We start from the raw sequence: 19,290 nt of genomic DNA, 5'->3' as shown, positions 1-19,290 counted from the left end.
ATAATAATTATGGTATCTGTTAAGCGCTTACTATGTGCAAAGTGCTGTTCTAAGTGCTGGGGTTGATACAAGGTAATCAGGTTGTCCCCCATGGGGCTCTCAGTCTTCATCCCCATTTTCCAGATGAGGTAACTGAGGCACAGAGAAGTGAAGTGACTTGCCCAAAGTCACACAGCTGATGAGTGGCGGAGCCGGGATTAGAACTCACGACCTTTGACTCCCAAGCCTGGGCTCTTGCCACCAAGCCACGCTGCTTTATGACAGGAAATCAGTAGAGAACGTTGATCATATCTCTCCATGTACAGTAAAGCAGTGTGGCTTAGTGGAAAGAGCAAGGGCTTGGGAGTCAGATGACAAGGGTTCGAATCCCGCCTCTGCCACTTGTCAGCTGTGTGACTGTGGGCAAGTCGCTTCACTTCTCTATGCCTCAGTGCCCTTATCTGTAAAATGGGGATTAAGACTGTGAGCCTCACGTGGGACAACCTGATCCCCCTGTATTTCCCCCAGCGCTTAGAACAGTGCCCTGCACATAGTAAGCGCTTAACAAATACCAACATTATTATTACATGTTATAGGCATGGTACAAGTCTTCTGCAGCTGGCTGACTGCTGAGTGCTCTGATTGGTTCAGGTGGGGCTCCTAACGGGCTGAGCACTCTCATTGGTTCAGGCAGGGCTCCCACGGGATGATAAAATGTTGGTATTTGTTAAGCGCTTACTATGTGCAGAGCACTGTTCTAAACGCTGGGGGAGATACAGGGTCATCAGGTTGTCCCACGTGAGGCTCACAGTTAATCCCCATTTGACACATGAGGTCACTGAAGCACCGAGAAGTGAAGTGACTTGCCCACAGTCACAGAGCTGACAAGGGGCAGAGCCGGGATTCGAACCCAAGACTTCTGACTCCCAAGCTCGGGCTCTTTCCACTGAGCCGGGATGGGCCGGGTGGGCTGGCTCACGGTGCCGGGCAGGGATGGGACCGAGCGAGAAGAGAAGCAAGAGCAGTGTGAAATGGTAGAGAACCCGACGGGCAAGTGGACCACAGCCACCAGTCCATTTGGACGATAACGGCGGCCTAGTGGGTAGAGCACAGGCCTGGGAGTCAGAAGGACCTGGGTTCTAATCCCAGTAGTCAGTCTAATCCCTCCGCCAGTAGACCGATGGCTGAGCCGGAGCAAGTCATTTCACTCCTCTGGGCCTCAGATACCACATCTGTCAAATGGGGATTAATAATAATAATAATAATAATAATAATACTAATAATAATATTGGTATTTGTTAAGCGCTCACTATGTGCAGAGCACTGTTCTAAGCGCTGGGGTAGATACAGGGTAATCAGCTTGTCCCACGTGAGGCTCACAGTCTTCATCCCCATTTGACAGAGGAGATCACTGAGGCCCAGAGAAGTGAAGTGACTTGCCCGGTCACCAGCTGACAAGTGGCAGAGGTGGGATTCGAACCCGTGACCTCTGACTACGAAGCCTGTGAGCCCTGTGTGGGACGGGGACTGTGTCCGACCCGATCATCTCGTATCTATCCCTGTGCTTAGTACAGTGCCCGGCACAGAGTAAGTGCTTGGCAAATACTTCAGTTACTATTAATAATGCTAATAATATTAATAATGATCAGAGTGGAATTTGTTAAACGCTAACCGTGTGCACTAGGGCAGGTACGATTCGATCGGGTCGGAGTCAGTTCCTACCTCATAGGGGTTCGCGGTCTAACGGGGAGGATGGAGGGCTGAGGAAACTGATTCATTCATTCATTCAATCGTAGTTAACGAGAGCACTGTGCTAAGCGTTTGGAAAGTACAATTCGGTAACAGATAGAGACGATCCCTACCCGACAACGGGCTCACAGTCTAGAAGGGGGGAGGCGGACAAAAAAGCAAAACAAGTAGGCAGGCATCAACAGCATATTTCAAGGGCTCACCCTGTGCCAGGCACTGTACTAAGCGCCGGAGTGGATACGAGCAAATTGGGCTGGACACAGTTCCCGTCCCACGTGGGGCTCACAGAAGACTGAAGAAAATCCCCATTTTACAGGTGAGATAAATGAGGCACAGAGAAGCGAAGTGACTTGCCCACAGTCACACAGCTGACAAGTGGCAGGGACTGGGTCCAGCCCGATTTGCTTGTCTCCACCCCAGTGCTTAGTACAGTGCCCGGCACATAATAAGTGCTAAACGAGTACCACAGTTACTTAACAAATGCCACCACTGTACCACACCGTGGCTTAGTACAATGCCTAGCGTATAGTAAGCCCTTAACAAATCCCGTAAAAGAATACGACCGACTGAATTGATTACCCCGAAGCAGCGTGGCTCAGTGGAAAGAGCCCGGGCTTGGGAGTCAGAGGTCATGGGTTCGAATCCCGGCTCTGCCCCTTGTCAGCTGTGTGACTGCGGGCAAGTCACTTCACTTCTCTGTGCCTCAGTCACCTCATCTGTCAAATGGGGATTAACTGTGAGCCTCACGTGGGACAACCCGATGACCCTGTATCTCCCCCAGCGCTTAGAACAGTGCTCGGCACCTAGTAAGCGCTTGACAAATACCAACATTATTATTACCCATCTCCTTGTCACCGACCCAGCTGATGGGCTTGCTGCCTCAACGGTCTTTGCTTGCTCCCTCTGCGGCTAGATGCCTTTTCGCTTGGCTCAGCCCGTCCGTCAGAGAAACAGCGTGGCTTTAGTGGCAAGACCCCGGGCTTGGGAGTCAGAGGTCGTGGGTTCGAATCCCGGCTCCGCCACTTATCAGCTGTGTGACTTTGGGCAAGTCACTTCACTTCTCTGGGCCTCAGTTCCCTCATCTGTAAAATGGGGTAGAAGACCGTGAGCCCCACGTGGGACAACCTGGTTACCTGTATCTACCCCAGCGCTTAGAACAGTGCTCTGCTCATAGTAAGCGCTTAGATACCAACATTATTGTCCCACATGGGGCTCACAGTCTCAATCCCCATCTTACCAACGAGGAAACTGAGGCCCAGAGAAGTGAAGTGACTCGCACAAGGTCACACGACAGACAAGTGGATCAGAACCCGGGTCCTTCTGCTCCAGGCGTGGCTCAGTGGCAAGGTCCTGGGCTTGGGAGTCAGAGGTCATGGGTTCGAATCCCCGCTCTCCCGCCTGCCAGCTGTGTGACTGTGGGCAAGTCACTTCACGGGGCCTCAGTTCCCTCATCTGTAAAACGGGGATTAAAAGTGTGAGCCCCACGTGGGACAACCTGATCACCTTGTATCCCCCCAGCGCTTAGAACAGTGCTTTGCACATAGTAAGCGCTTAACAAATACCACCATGATTATCATCCATTAGGCCACGCGTCTCTTGTGGGCGGGGAAAGCGTCTCGATAAATGCGACTGAATACCAACTCGGCTGTATCGGACTTTCCCGACCGCTAGTACAGTGGTCTGCACACACAGTACACGCTCAAAAAATAGCATCGGCTGTTTAGAAAAACGTCGGTAGGATAGCGGACCCTGATACGATATATATGTCAGTCCTCTAGTCAATCCTTGCAGCCGGACGGCCAGTATCAAAGCAGAAAGCCAGCAATGCTTCGCCCCTCACACCTACGCTGGGCAGGGTATGTGAGAGTAACTCTGGAACTCATCGTAAAAGTCTACGCCACATTTCATGGCCTGGTGGATAAACACGTGCCCGGGAGTCAGAAGGTCATGGGTTCTAATCCCAGCTCCGCCACTTATCTGCTGTGTGATCCTGGGCAAGTCACTTTACTTCTCTGTGCCTCAGTGACCTCATCTAGAAAACGGGGATTGAGCCCCACGTGGGACAGGGACCGTGTCTAACCTAATTTACTAATATATACCCCGGTGCCTGGAACATAGTAATTTAACAAATATCACCGTTATTATCGTTATTCATCCATCAAACTGCAATAATTAGAGTACTTCATAAGGCTTTAGATTGAGTCAGGCTCTATGAAACGATACAAGATATGCTTAAAGTAAATTAAAATTTCACACAAACACTGCTATATACATTTATAAAAGTATTAACCAGAGGGAGAATAACCAAGAGCTATTTTTCTAGATTTTAAAAACAGCTCTTGGTTCTTCTCCCTCTGGTTAATATTTTTCTATTTATAATATTTTATAAATGTATATAGCAGTGTCTGCAGTGCTGTTTGTCCTTTCTTGCTTTCAATCTTATTCATTTTCTGCACTGATTGTTACGCTTTTACCCTGTCCGAGAACTAGCTTTTTATGCTTTTCGAGTTTAAACTCGGAACCTACAAGATATAGATTTTTTTAAATTCTTGGCCCATACGTCAAGAGGGCTACAACCGTGTCTGCGGGCCACACACAGGGCTGAATACGCCCCGTTCTCCTAGTCCGGGACAAGCGAAAAGAATGATGAACGTTCATTCACTGGGCAGATCCTGCCGTCCTCTCTAAAAGGAGTGGGGCGACCTGGAGAAATTTGGTGTTAAAGAACTCGCACTGCACAACCCGCCCTTTCTGACACCACGTTTGGGCACGCAACGAGTTTCTTGGCTAGAGCGCATAACGCGCACAGACCGGCGCCTGCTGTCCGAACGAAGCAGCGGGGGCTGGTGGCTACGGCACGGGCCTGGGAGTCGAAAGGACCCGGGTTCCGATCCTGCCTTCGTCACCCGTCCGCTGGGTGACGTCAAACATGTGCCACTTCACTCCTCTGGGCCTCCGTTCCCTCATCTGTAAAATGGGCATCGAGTCCGTGAACCCCATGTGGGACAAGGACCGTGTCCCACCCGATCAGCTCGTCTCCACCCCAGCGCCTGGCACACAGTAAATGCTACTGAATTTTTCGTCCTACGCTGTCGACTCGTCTCCTACCCGGAGCGACGCCCTGGGCACGTCTCTCCCAGGACGCCCCGCCTCCACTTGCAATCGTTCCGGCAGCGGATCCAGAGAGTTTACCGTTCAAAAAAAAAAAAAAAAAAAGAGAGGTTGCCGAATTCCTCAATGGCATGACGGTCAAACCGGCCACTTGAATAAATAATACTACAGAGCAGGATTTAATGGCAGAACCAAGTGAAATCACCCAAGTAAACGAGCGAGCAGAGAGTGGGAAACAAACAGCTGCTGAGGCTACACACCGAACCACATGAAAAGACCAAGAAACCAAAGCGGAAAAGGTGAGCAGAGGCACGGTCAGATCCTCTTCTACCGTACACTCACGAGCGCTTTGTACGAATCAAAACCTCCTCACTCTTGGCTTTAAAGCTCTCCATCCCCTTGCTCCCTCCCACCTCTCCTCCCTTCTCTCTTTCTACCACCCACCCCGCACGCTCCGCTCCTCCGCCGCCCACCTCCTCGCCGTCTCCCGTTCACCCCCGTCCCGCCGTCGACCGCCGGCCCACGTCCTCCCGCGGTCCCGGAACGCCCTCCCTCCTCACCTACGCCAAACTCCCTCTCTTCCCCTCTTCAAAGCCCAACTGAGAGCTCACCTCCTCCAGGAGGCCTTCCCACACTGAGCCCCCCCTTCCCTCTGCTCCCCCTCCCCTCTACCCCCCATCCTCTGCTCTTCCCCCTTCCCCTCCCCTCAGCACTGTGCTCATTTGTATATTTTATTACCCTATTTATTTTCTTAATGAGGTGTATATCTCCACGATTCTATCTTGATGACGTCGTCTTGTTTTTGTTTCGTTCTGTTTTGCTTTGCTGTCCGTCTCCCCCGTTTAGACCGTGAGCCCGTCACTGGGCAGGGACTGTCTCTATCTGTTGCCAAACTGTACATTCCAAGCGCTTAGTACAGTGCTCTGCACATAGTAAGCGCTCAATCAATACTACTGAATGAACTTCGAACAGTGCTCTGCAAATCATAAGTGCGCAATGAAAACAACTGATTGACTGATATGCTAAGTTCACTAAGTGAGGTTGATTCTCCCACTGTCTACAAGTCACTGACTCAACCGCTTCCAGGAGGCCTTCCCAGAAGCAGCGCGGCTCAGTGGAAAGAGCCCGGGCTTGGGAGTCAGAGGCCACGGGTTCCAATTCCCGCTCTGCCACCTGTCAGCTGTGTGACTGTGGGAGAGTCACTTAGAGAAGCAGCGCGGCTCAGGGGAAAGAGCCCGGGCTTGGGAGTCCGAGGTCATGGGTTCGAATCCCGGCTCTGCCACCTGCCGTGTGACTGTGGGCAAGTCACTTCACTTCTCTGCGCCTTAGTTACCGCATCTGTAAAATGGGGATTAACTGTGAGCCTCACGTGGGACAACCTGATTCCCCTGTCTACCCCGGCGCTTCGAACAGTGCTCTGCACATAGTAAGCGCTTAACGAATACCAACATTATTATTAACTTCTCTGTGCCTCAGTGACCTCATCTGGGTGAAGACTGTGAGCCTCACGTGGGACAACCTGATTCCCCTGTATCTACCCCGGCGCTTCGAACAGTGCTCTGCACATAGTAAGCGCTTAACGAATACCAACATTATTATTATTATTAATCTCCTTTTAAGGTCCCATAGTCTCTTTAACTGCTGTTCGAAAGTTCCAAGTCACCTAAGCATCTGGCTACTCAGACCCCCAGAACCTGTAGGCATTTATGCGTATATATTTTGATATACTACAGCTTGGTCTTCCCTGTCCCTTATTTCAGTGTCTGTCTCCCCCAGTACACTTTGAAGTCCTTGAGTTCAGGGCTCATACCTACCATCTCTACTCTGGTCTCCCACGCCCTTAATAAGGTGCCCTGAACAAAAGCACAAATAAACACTTTTTTTTAAATCGCTTACCATGTGCCGTTCATCCATTCAATCACATTTATCCCCATCTGGCAGCGCGGCTCAGCGGAAAGAGCCCGGGCTGGGGAGTCAGAGGTCATGGGTTCTAATCCCGGCTCCGCCGCTTGTCAGCTGTGTGACCCAGGGCAAGTCTCTTCACTTCTCTGGGCCTCAGTTCCCTCATCTGTCAAACGGGGATGAGGACTGTGAGCCCCACGTGGGACAACCGGATTACCTTGTATCGACCCCAGCGTTTAGAACAGTGCTTGGCACATAGTGAGCACTTAACAAATACCAACATTATTATTATTATTATTTGAGACCCTACTTTATGCAGAGCGCCGTACTAAATGCTTGGGAGAGTAGAGAAGCAGCGTGGCTCAGTGGAAAGGGCCCAAGCTAGGGAGTCAGAGGTCATGGATTCAAATCCCGTCTCTGCCACTTGTCAGCAGTGTAACTGTGGGCAAGTCACTTCACTTCTCTGTGCCTCAGTTACCTCACCTGTAAAATGGGGATTAAAACTGAGCGCCCCACGTGGGACAACCTGATCACCCTGTATCTACCCCAGCGCTTACTACAGTGCTCTGCACATAGTGAGCGCTTAACAAATACCAACATTATTATTATTACAAAAGAACAACAGACACATTTCCTGCCAATACCGAGCTTAAAGTCTGGGCACAGACATGAATCTAAATAAATGACAGATGTGCCCATAAGCGCCGTGGGGGCTGGGAGGGGGGATTCCAAGCGCTTAGTACGGTGCTCTGTACACAGTAAGCACTCAATAAATGCTACCGAATGAATGAATAAAGGGAGAATAACAGGCACTGTGCTAAGGGCTCCTAAGTGCTAAGGTAGATACAAGATAATTCGGTCGGACACGGTCTCTGTGCCACACGGGGCTCACCGTCTTAATCCCCATTTTACAGATGAGGTGACCGAGGAAGCGAAGTGATTCGCCCAAGGTCACGCAGCACACAAGCAACCTCGGACTCTCGGGCCCATTTTCTTTCCACTCGTCCCCGCTGCCTTTTTATTGATTGGATCCACTGATTGCCGTGCAATTAGCTCCCGGGATCGTGTAGCAGTAAATGTTTCATAAACTGGAATGAAGATCGATTCCCGATGCCGCTGATGCCTGTCTACTGGTTTTGTTGTCCGTCTCCCCCTTCTAGACTGTGAGCCCGTTGTCGGGTAGGGACTGTCTCCATCTGTTGCCGAACTGCACTCTCCAAGCGCCTGGTACAGTGCTCTGCACAGAGTAAGCGCTCAGTAAACGCGATCGAATATTACACTTTTATCCCGGACAACCTTCAAATCCAAACTCCTTCCTACAGCAACACTTGTAGACAACGTAGAAACGAACTGGATCGACAAAATGGAAAAAAAATTGAGAGGTAGCATGGCAGAGTGGGTAGAGCACGGGCCCGGGAGTCAGAGGGTCATGGGTTCAAATCCCGGCTCCGCCATTTGTCAGCTGTGTGACTGTGGGCAAGTCACTTCACTTCTCGGTGCCTCAGTTGCCTCATCTGTCAAATGGGGATGAAGACTGTGAGCCTCACGTGGGACAACCTGATTACCCTGTACCTTCCCCAGTGCTTAGAACAGTGCTCTGCACATAGTTAACACTTAACAAATACCAACATTATTATTATTATTCTTAGAATAACCTGATCCCCGCCATCAAGGATTTTACAATCCAGTGGCAGACACAGGAGGCAGCGTGGCCTAGTGGAAAGAGCACAAGCCTGGGAGTCAGAAGGACCTGGGTTCTAATCCCAGCTCTGCCACATCATTCATTCATTCAACTGTATTTATTGAGCGCTTACTATATGCAAAGGACTGTACTAAGTGCTTGGGAGGGAACAATACACACACATTTCCTGCCTACAGCAGGTTTACAGTCTAGAGGGGGAGGCAGACCATAAGACTAAGTAAATAACTGCCTGCTGTGTGACCTTGGGCAGGTCACTTCTCTGTGCCTCAGTTATCTCATCTGTAAAATGGGGATTAACACTGGGAGCCCCATGTGGGACAGGGACTGTGCCCAACCCGATTACCTTGCATCTACCCCAGCGCTTGGCACATAAGCATTTAACAATTATTCATTCAATCAAATGGCACTATTACTATTATTATTATCCTAATAATAATAGAGTATAAAGATACGCATCCATTAACCCTCTGGCGAGTTATGAGTCTTAAGTGACTACGGTGGTGGGTTTTTATTAAGAAAACTACTATACAAACCCACAAGGGTTTAATTAGGAGTGTGAGCCCAAGGTGGGACAGGGACTGTTGTTTTTACGAGATGTTCTTCCCCTCGACTCTATTTATCGCCATCGTTCTCGTCCGTCCGCCTCCCCCGATCAGACCGTGAGCCCGTCAAACGGCAGGGACCGTCTCTATCTGTTGCCGACTTGTTCACTCCAAGCGCTTAGTACAGTGCTCTGCACATAGTAAGCGCTCAATAAACACTATTGAATGAATGAATGAATGACTGTGTCCAACCTAACCTGAATCTACCCCAGTGCTTAGAACAGTGCTTGGCCCATAGTAAGCACTTCACAAGTCCCGTAATTATTATTATTATTAGTAACAGAGTAGCAATGGGCAGGGACGGTCTCTATCTGTTGCCGAATTGTACATTCCAAGCGCTTAGTACAGTGCTCTGCACATAGTAAGTGCTCAATAAATACTATTTAATGAATTTTTTTTTACTTTTCACACTTTGGCGTATTCATCTGCTTTTTTTCTTATTGTGACACCTACTTACTCAGTGCACTTCTGGGTTTGGGCAGCAGTAAGACCTGGCCTCAAAAACCTCACCCCCACCTCCCTCCGTAGGAAGCGGCAACTCCTTGACCTTGACTTCTCCACCCTTCCCTACCTCTTGCCCTGCCCGTCTCCTCCGGTAGACTGGACGCTCCTTGTGGGGACGGACCACAGTGTCAAAGAAGTGCGGCCTAGTGGCTAGAGCCCGGACCTGAGAGTCAGAAGGACCCGGGTCCTAATCCCGGCTCTACCGCTTATAATAATAATAATGTTGGTATTTGTTAAGCGCTTACTATGTGCAGAGCACTGTTCTAAGCGCTGGGGGAGATACAGAGTGATCAGGTTGCCCCAAGTGAGGCTCCCAGTCTTCATCCCCATTTTACAGATGAGGGAACTGAGGCCCAGAGAAGTGAAGTGACTTGCCCACAGTCACGCATCTGACAAGGGGCAGAGATGGGATTCGATCCCATGACCTCCGACTCCCAAGCCCGGGCTCTTTCCACTGAGCCACGCTGCTTCCCATCTGCTGTGTGACCTTGGGCAAGTCGCTTCTCTGTGTCTCAGCTACCTCATCTTTAAAACGGAGATTACGACCGTGAGACCCGTGTGGGACGCGGCCTGTGTCCGACCTGATTTGCTTTTATTGACCCCGGCGTTTAGTACAGTGACATTAATTCACTGAGTCATTCGATCATATTTATTGAGCACTTACTGTGTGCAAAGTACTGTAACTAAGGACTTGGGAGAGTACAGTATAACAATAAACAGAGTGGCTTAGTGGAAAGAGCGCAGGCTTGGGAATGAGAGGTCACGGGTTCTAATCCCGGCTCCGCCACTTATCAGCTGTGTGACAGTGGGCAAGTCACAACTTCTCTGTGCCTCAGTTACCTCATCTGTAAAATGGGGATTAAGACTGAGCGCCCCACGTGGGACAACCTAATTACCTTGTATCTACCCCAGTGTTCAGGACAGTGCTTGGCACATAGTATGCGCTTAACAAATACCTTGATTATTATTATTATTAAAAACACATTCCCTACCCATAACGAACTCACGGTCTAGGGGGGAGACAGATGTTAATATACATAAATAAATAAATTACAGATATATACATAAGTGCCGTGGGGCTGGGTGGGGGGGGGACGAACGGAGAAAGCCAGGGCAAAGCAGAAGGGAGTGGGAGAAGAGGAGGGCTGGGTCAGGGAAGGCTTCTTGGAGGAGGTGTGCCTTCGGTGAGGCTCTGAAGCAGGGGAGAGCAATTGTCTGTCTGATATGAGGAGGGAGGACGCAGCAGACCACAGGCAGGAAGCGAGCAAGAGGGCGGTGGCGAGCTAGGCGAGATCGAGGTACGGTGAGAAAGTTGGCACTAGAGGAACCAAGGGTGTCGCATAGTACGCACTCCATAAATATCATAAAAAAAACCCACGTCTATCGCCTCTATGGTGTTGTACTTTCCCAAGTCATTAGGACAGTGCTCTGCACACAGTACGTGTTCGAGAAAATGGCACAGTGGATCCAGTGTGCCATTTTCTCGAACACATACTGTGCGCAGAGCACGGGCCTGGGACTCAGAAGGTCATGGGTTCTAATCCTCGCTCCGCCAACTGTCCGCTGTGTGACTTTGGGCAAGTCACTTCACTTCTCTAGGCCTCTGTAACCTCATCTGTAAAATGGGGATTGAGATTGTGAGCCCCCCTCTGTCCTCCGCTCCTCCTCCCCTCCCCATCGCCCCGACTCCCTCCCTCTGCTCTACCCCCTTCCCTGCCCCAAAGCACTTATGTATATTTGCACATACTTATTACTCTATTTATTAATGACGTATGTATATCTATAATCCTATTTATCTCTCGTGATGGTATCGACGCCTATCTACTTGTTTCGCTTTGTTGTCTGTCTCCCCTTTCTAGACTATGAGCCCGTTGTTGGGTAGGGACTATCTCTGTTGCCAAACTGTACTTTCCAAGCGCTTAGTACAGTGCTCTGCACACAGTAAGTGCTCAATAAATATGACAATGAAATTCATTACGCCCCACCGCTTCTAATGAGATCCCTAGCTCACGTTGTTCCTCCCTGCCCCTTACTGCATCTACCAAACCACAGGGCTCCCACCTGCCTGAAGCACCCCCGCCCTGCCCAGACTGTGACGAGACTGTGAGCTCGTTGTGGGCTGGGACTGTCACTCTTTAATGCTGTATTGTACTTTCTCAAGCACTTACTACAGTGCTCTGCACACAGTAAAGCGCTTAATAAATAATACTGAATGAATCAGTGGATGAAAATCCCCTCTCCAATCCCTTCACAAGACGGACCAACACCCATTCTTAGCAGCTGTGTACGCTAATCCTCCCCGTCTCCAACTCCTTCGCCTTACCGTCATTTTCGGCTCTCTGCGACCGTTCAACGATCGTATATCCACTGCCAAATCCCGTCAGTCTCCCCTGGATTTCCCAGATCCGCCCCTCTCCCCACCCAAACAGCTACTACCTTGGAAAAGCGCTGATTTTGTCGTTAGAGAGTAGGCCTCCTCCCTGCTGTGTTACGTGCACAGCAAAGGGAGAGGGAGGAGGGGAAACCAGGCCTTAGGTGGGGAAGGCCTCTTGAAAATGCGATTTCAGTGAAGATTTGAAAGTGGGGAGAGAGGTCATCTGTCATAGACCGTTTCACTTACAAACCTAGGAGAAAACTCACCGGAGCCAAAGAATCCTTCCGTTGATGCCGAGCAGCTGCAGGTAACGTACTGCGTCAACAAAATAGTCGCTCTCACGACTTCTGTATTTTATATTCATCCTCGGCCCGGTGTGTGTATATGCATATATTGAAATATATATGCCTATATATTATTTATTCCGTTTTTCATTCATTCATTCAATAGTATTTATTCAGCGCTTACACAGTCTTCATCCCCATTTTACAGATGAGGGAACTGAGGCAAAGAGAAGTGAAGTGACTTGCCCACAGTCACACAGCTGACACACTTCCCCACCCCTCGCCCACCTCCCACGTACTGGGGAGGAAACTGCAGAAATGGAAGAATCTGGCTCCAAGACTATAAAATACAGTACATATATTTATGTATGTGTATATATAATAATAATAATGTTGGCATTTGTTAAGCGCTTACTATGTGCAGAGCACTGTTCTAAGCGCTGGGGGAGACACGGGGGAATCAGGTTGTCCCACATGGGGCTCACAGTCTTAATCCCCATTTTACAGATGGGGTAACTGAGGCCCAGAGAAGTTAAGTGACTTGCCCACAGTCACACAGCTGACAAGTGGCAGAGCTGGGATTCGAACTCATGACCTCTGACTCCAAAGCCCATGCTCTTTCCACTGAGCCACGCTGCTTCTCTATATACATACATATATATATATATATATATATACACATACATATATATCTCAATTACAAAATTACAACACACTGGACTTGATATTTAATTGGTATCCTAATTCTCTGAATGAAGAAAGGGATATAGGTGCTGAAGGAAATAAGTGAAAATAAGTGAAAATAGAAATACCTAGAAACTGAGACATTGACACAGCAAATAATCATCTCCTTTCACAGGAGATCAAAATGATCTGCATGACAGAACGCCTTCCATTCTCAGACACCGAAGCCGAGTGAATGAGAAGCCCCTGTAATAATAATAGCGATAATGTTGGTATTTGTTAAGCGCTTACTATGTGCAGAGCACTTTTCTAAGCGCTGGGGTAGACACAAGGGAAACAGGTTGTCCCACGTGGGGCTCAAAGTCTTAATCCCCATTTTACAGATGAGGTAACTGGGGCACAGAGAAGTGAAGTGACTTGCCCACAGTCACACAGCTGACAAGTGGTGGAGCCGGGATTCGAACCCATGACCTCTGACTCCCAAGCCCGGGCTCTTTCCACTGAGCTATGCTGCCTCTCTATGTAGACAAACTTAACCTAAAGGGACCCAGCTGCTTCTTTCCCAGGATCAACATTCTCAGCCAATCAATCGATCGAACCATCAATGGAGTGTAACGAGCGCTGCCCGAATGCGGAGGCCTATACTAAGCGATCGGGCGAGTACAATAGAGCAAAGAGGCCCGATCCCTGGCCTCGAGGAGTTTACGGTCTAGCGGGGAACCAGATATTAAAACAAATGACAGGCTGGGGGAGCAACCAGGTATAAAGATCTGCACATAAGTACTACTGGGGCAGGGGGTTGGCGTAAGAACCGAAGTGGTTAGGGAGCATGAAAGCAAGCGCTCCTCTGAAATTGTAGGGAGGCAAAATAGGATGGGGAGATGAGAGACTTGCTGTCAGTGAAGGTTTCTTGAGCATTTACTCTATGTAAAGCACTGTACTACTTCTAATAATAATAATTATAGTATTTGTCAAGCTCTTACTGTGTGCCAAGCACCGTTCTAAGCGCTGGAGGAGATACAAGGTAATCAGGTCATCCCACGTGGGGCTCACAGTCTTAATCCCCATTTTTTGGACGAGGTCACTGAGGCACAGAGAAGTTAAGTGGCCTGCTCAAGGTCACACAGCAGACAAGAGGCGGTGCCGGGATTAGAACCGTTGTCCTCTGGCTTCGGCTTGTCATTACGCCACGCTGCTGCTCACGCTGCTAGGCGCCTGGGGGAGAGGTGATTTTACTAGCGCTTGGGAGGTGGGGAGAGCGCCCGTCTGCCGGATGGGCAGGTCGGAGGGAGTTCCGGGAAGGAAGGAAGGAGGGCGTGAGCAAGAGGTCGTCGGTGAAAGACACGAGAGCCAGGCCCAGTGAGTTAGGCTGACGATAACGGAGGGGAGAAGTGTGCGGGCTGGTCCGCGGTGGGGCACGACCGAGATGAGAAAGTGGGGAGAAAGCGGATTGAGAGATCACTGTGAGAGATGTGGCATAATGAGGGATATCATGACAAATGCCAAAAATGGCCTTCTTGCTTTTTGACATGGAATTGGTCTTTACGACCTTAACTGCTCCTCAGAACCTACCATCCGTCTTAGGTTAACACGAAAAATGCACTTGTATTTATATGTGAAAGCTCTCTGAATAAAAGTCATCAGTTCAGGTGCCCAAGGACTTGACTCACACTATTATTACAGAAGCAGCGTGGCTCAGTGGAAAGAGTATGGGCTTTGGAGTCAGGGCTCATGAGTTCGAATCCCAGCTCTGCCACTTGTCGGCTGTGTGACGGTGGGCGAGTCACTTAACTTCTCTGTGCCTCAGTTCCCTCATCTGTAAAATGGGGGATTAAGACTGTGAGCCCCACGTGGGACAACCTGATTCCCCTATGTCTACCCCAGCGCTTAGAACAGTGCTCGGCACATAGTAAGCGCTTAACAAATACCAACATTATTATTATTATTACTAATGCTAATTATTACAATTATTAGGGTATCTGTTAAGGACTTACCACACACCAAAGCACGGTACTAAAACTGGGGCAGATAAAATATAATAATAATAGCGATTGCGGTATTAAGCGCTTCCTCGGTGTCAGGCACCGTAGAAAGCGCTGGGGTGGATACAAGTAAATCTGGTCCCACGTGGGACTCCGTCTCCATCCCCACTTTACAGATAACCGAGGCACAGAAAAGTGAAGTGACTTGTCCGAGGCCACACAGCCGACAGGTAGCGGAGCCGGCATTAGAACCCATGACCTTTGGACTCCCAGGCTCGTGCTCTATCCGCTCTGCTTCTTATCATCAAGGTGGAACCCGGTTCTTGTCCCATATGGGGCTAGAGTCTAATTATAATAATAATAATAATGTTGGTATTAAGTGCTTACTATGTGCAGAGCACTGTTCTAAGCACTGGGGTAGATACAGGGTAATCAGGTTGTCCCACGTGAGGCTCACAGTCTTAATCCCCATTTTACAGATGAGGTCACTGAGGCACAGAGAAGTGAAGTGACTTGCCCACAGTCACAGAGCTGACAAGTGGCAGAGCCGGGATTAGAACCCATGACCTCCTGACTCCCGGGCCCGGGCTCTATCCATTATGCTGTGCTGCTTCTAAGTAGGAGGGAGGACTGGTATTGATGGTGATACCTTTAAACCATCAATGAATCCTATTTCTTGATCACTTCCAGTGTGCAGAGCGCTGCACTAAGCGCTTGGGAGAGTACAAGACAACAGAGTTGGCAGATAAATCTGCTACCTAAAGCAGAGGAGGTGCACAGATTGACTAGCAGAAGGTTCTTTTCCTATTTAGAATGAGAAAATCAAACAGAAATGGGAAAAACAAGGAAACTTGGCACGAGTGAGATTTAACAATAATTAAAGCTGAAAGGAAATGCCCGTTAGGGAGCCTGTCTCTCAAACTTGGTTCTCCGACTTTTTAACGTTTTTCAAAACTACAATGTGGAGGAGCTACGGATTTTCTTTTAGCATAGCTGCGTCTAAGGTCAAAGTAATAATAATGTTGGTATTTATTAATCGCTATGTGCAGAGCACTGTTCTAAGCGCTGGGGTACACAGGGTAATCAGGTTGTCCCACGTGAGGTTCACAGTTAATCCCCATTTTCCAGATGAGGTAACTGAGGCACAGCGAAGTGAAGTGACTTGCCCACAGTCACACAGCTAAGTGGCAGAGTCAGGATTCAAACCCATGACCTCTGACTCCGAAGCCCGGGCTCTTTCCACTGAGCCACGCTGCTTCTCAGTAGCCGTGCTGCTTCACTAAACTCTTTCTGCAACTTTTAAAGGAAGGGTGCAAAGTTTTTGCTGTGAATATATCTCTAATTCTACTTATTTATACTGACGTCTGTAGACTTGTTTTGATGTCTGTCTTCTCCCTTCTAGACCGTAAGCCCAGTGTGGGCAGGGATTCTCTCTATTGCCGAGTTGTACTTTCCAAGTGCTTAGTACAGTGCTCTGCACACAGTAAGCGCTCAATAAATATGACTGAATGAACTGAGTTAAAACGGAAATAAACCACACAGAAGCTCACCAAACCACTTATTTCAGGGAAATAACCAAGCAAACCAAACTGGAATTTTGCAGCAGTTTAGTTTGTAACTTATAAGACCCCCTCTTCCTTTTTTTGGAAAAAGGGAATGAAACATAACCCCTCATGCCCTCCTTGTGCTGACAGATTTCCTAACAGAAAAACAAGCAAATACACATTCCATTTAGCTCTGGCTACTTTCCTTTCATACTTTTAGTTTCATTTCCTGTAACTCCCTTTGCTAGATTGCTCGGAAGGCAATTAAACCTTTACTATTTGCAAAGCGCCACACTACACAGCGCTATTATTACGAGGTAAATACAGTCGAACGGGTCCCAGTGTTACAAGGGGGTGCACAGCGGCGTGGCTCAGTGGGAAGAGCCCGGACTGGGGGGTCGGAGGTCAAGGGTTCTAATCCCGGCTCCACCGCTTGTCAGCTGTGTGACTTTGGGCAAGTCACTTCACTGCTCTGAGCCTCAGTTCCCTCATCTGTAAAATGGGGACGAAGACTGGGAGCCCCACGTGGGACATCTTGATCACCTTGTTTCCCCCAGCGCTTTGCACGGTGCAAGCGCTTAACAAGTGCCATCATTATTATTATACCAAAAAAATCAAGCGGGGATAAAAACAGAAACATAGAGCAATAACAATGAAATGCAGAAGAGTAATTTATTAAAAATCAACAATCCAAGGGAATAATGTGAACTCCGGCAGGCGATCACTGCTCTTTGGGGTGGGTGTGTGTGTATGGACGGGGTAGGGGGTGGGAGTCTCTTGTTTCTACAGCCTCCCCAGCCTTGGAGGAGGCATTGAGCTCTTCCTTAGCTCACCCTATGTTGTTGTTGTTGTTATTATTAATAACAATGATTACGTGTAGCTACAGGCCAAGATCCATACTATGCTCTGAGGTAGATACAAAATTATCAGGCTGAGCACACTCCTCTTCCCAGAGGAGGTTCCCATTTTAGTAGGCGGGAGACAAGGCATTGAATCTATTGCCAGGCCCCTCTGCTAGATTGTAAACTCCTGGTGGGCAAGGATCAGGTTTAGATTCAATCGGTCAACTGTATTTATTGAGTACTTACACGCGTGCAGAATACTGCACTAAGTACTTGGGAGAGTACACTATAGCAGGGTTGGTAGACATGTTCTCCTGAGGGACAGGGACCGTGTCTAATTCCTCTAATTGCTCTGCACCCTGTAATCCCTTAACGAACGCTACTGTTAATCCTACTGTCCACACCCGGGCGCTTTGTACAGCGTCAGGAGAGTAGTAAATGCTCCATAAACCTCAAACGATTTGGATTCTTGATTTTCTCTTTCTGTAATAACCGCGGCATTCGTCAGACGCTTACTAGGTGTGACGAGCACCGTACTAAGCACTGGGGGAGGTGTAAGAATCAGGCGGGCTACAGTTTCTGTCCCACTGTCTATATTTTTTTCTTTATGCCCATCCTCCTTCACAAAAACTAGAGTTCATTTCACATGATTCTGCAATGTAGGAACATGTTTGAAATATTTAAACATGCCCACAAAATGGATCTGAACCCCACTCCCTGCTATGACATAATGGAATAATCCTTTGCACCCCCTAATAATGAATAATAATGTTGGTATTTGTTAAGCGCTTACTATGTGCAGAGCACTGTTCTAAGCGCTGGGGTAGACATAGGGGAATCAGGTTGTCCCACGTGGGGCTCACAGTTAATCCCCATTTTACAGATGAGGTAACTGAGGCACAGAGAAGTGAAGTGACTTGCCCACAGTCACACAGCTGACAAGTGGCAGAGCCGGGAGTCGAACTCATGACCTCTGCCTCCGAAGCCCAGGCTCTTTTCCACTGAGCCCTGGAAGTTACTATTTTCGATTCATTCAATCGTCTCTACTGAGCGCTTACTGTGTGCAGAGCACTGTACAAAGCCCTTGGGAGAGTCCAATACAACACTAAAACAGACACGTCCCCTGTCCGTAACAAGTTTACAGTCTAGAGGGGGGAAGTCCACAGTAACATTATAAGCTGCCCTGTTGGAACGAGGAACCTACAAATGTCTGTTTCTCTTCGTCCCAGCTTTCCAGGTGATGATGATGGTATTTGTTAAACGCTTACTGTGTGCCAAGCACTGTTCTAAGCGCTGTGGGAGATACAGGGTAATCGGGTTGTCCCACGTGAGGTTCACAGTTAATCCCCATTTTCCAGATGAGGGAACTGAGGCCCAGGGAAGTGAAGTGACTTGCCCACAGTCACACAGCTGACAAGGGGCAGAGGCGGGATTCAAACCCCTGACCTCTGACTCCCAAGCCCGGGCTTTTTCCACTGAGCCACGCTGCTTCTCTAATGTGGGTATCTGTTAAGCGCTTACTATGTGCAGAGCACTGTTCTAAGTGCTGGGGGAGATAGAGGGATAATCAGGTTGTGCCACGTGAGGCTCACGGTCTTCATCCCCATTTTCCAGATGAGGGAACTGAGGCCCAGAGAAGTGAAGTGACTTGCCCACAGCCAGACAGCAGACAAGCGGCAGAGCCGGGATTCGAACCCCTGACCTCTGACTCCCAAGCCCGGGCTCTTTCCACTGAGCCACGCTGCTTCCAAGAGATCTCGCACCAGGAACACACACCTCCAGACACCGAGCTCGCTAAGGGCAGGGGACCCGTCTCTCAACTCTGTCCTACTGTGCTCTCCCAAGTGCCTAGCAGCTCGGCACACGGTAAGCGCTCAAGAAATACTACCGACGGATGAACTGATCGATTCTGGTGGCAGAGGGGCCGGGGACATCCGCTAGCCCTCTCTAACCTTTCTCGCAGAGGTTAACGGGGGCAGTTGACAGCGGGACCCCTAGAATGAACGGGAAAGTCGAATTTCTACATACCAT

The 19,290-nt window shown here is 49.0% G+C and overlaps 1 protein-coding gene across 5 annotated transcripts in view; it reads right to left on the bottom strand.

Annotated features, from left to right (window-relative positions):
- Nucleotides 1-19,290, bottom strand: part of USP15 (ubiquitin specific peptidase 15) — a 120,143-nt gene that overhangs the window by 88,761 nt on the left and 12,092 nt on the right. The window lies entirely within an intron of this gene.

This window comes from Ornithorhynchus anatinus, chromosome 2, assembly GCF_004115215.2.
Source record: "Ornithorhynchus anatinus isolate Pmale09 chromosome 2, mOrnAna1.pri.v4, whole genome shotgun sequence".
NCBI lineage: Eukaryota > Metazoa > Chordata > Mammalia > Monotremata > Ornithorhynchidae > Ornithorhynchus > Ornithorhynchus anatinus.
Note: the sequence above shows the minus strand (reverse complement) of the source record. Positions and strands in the feature narration are given on the sequence as shown.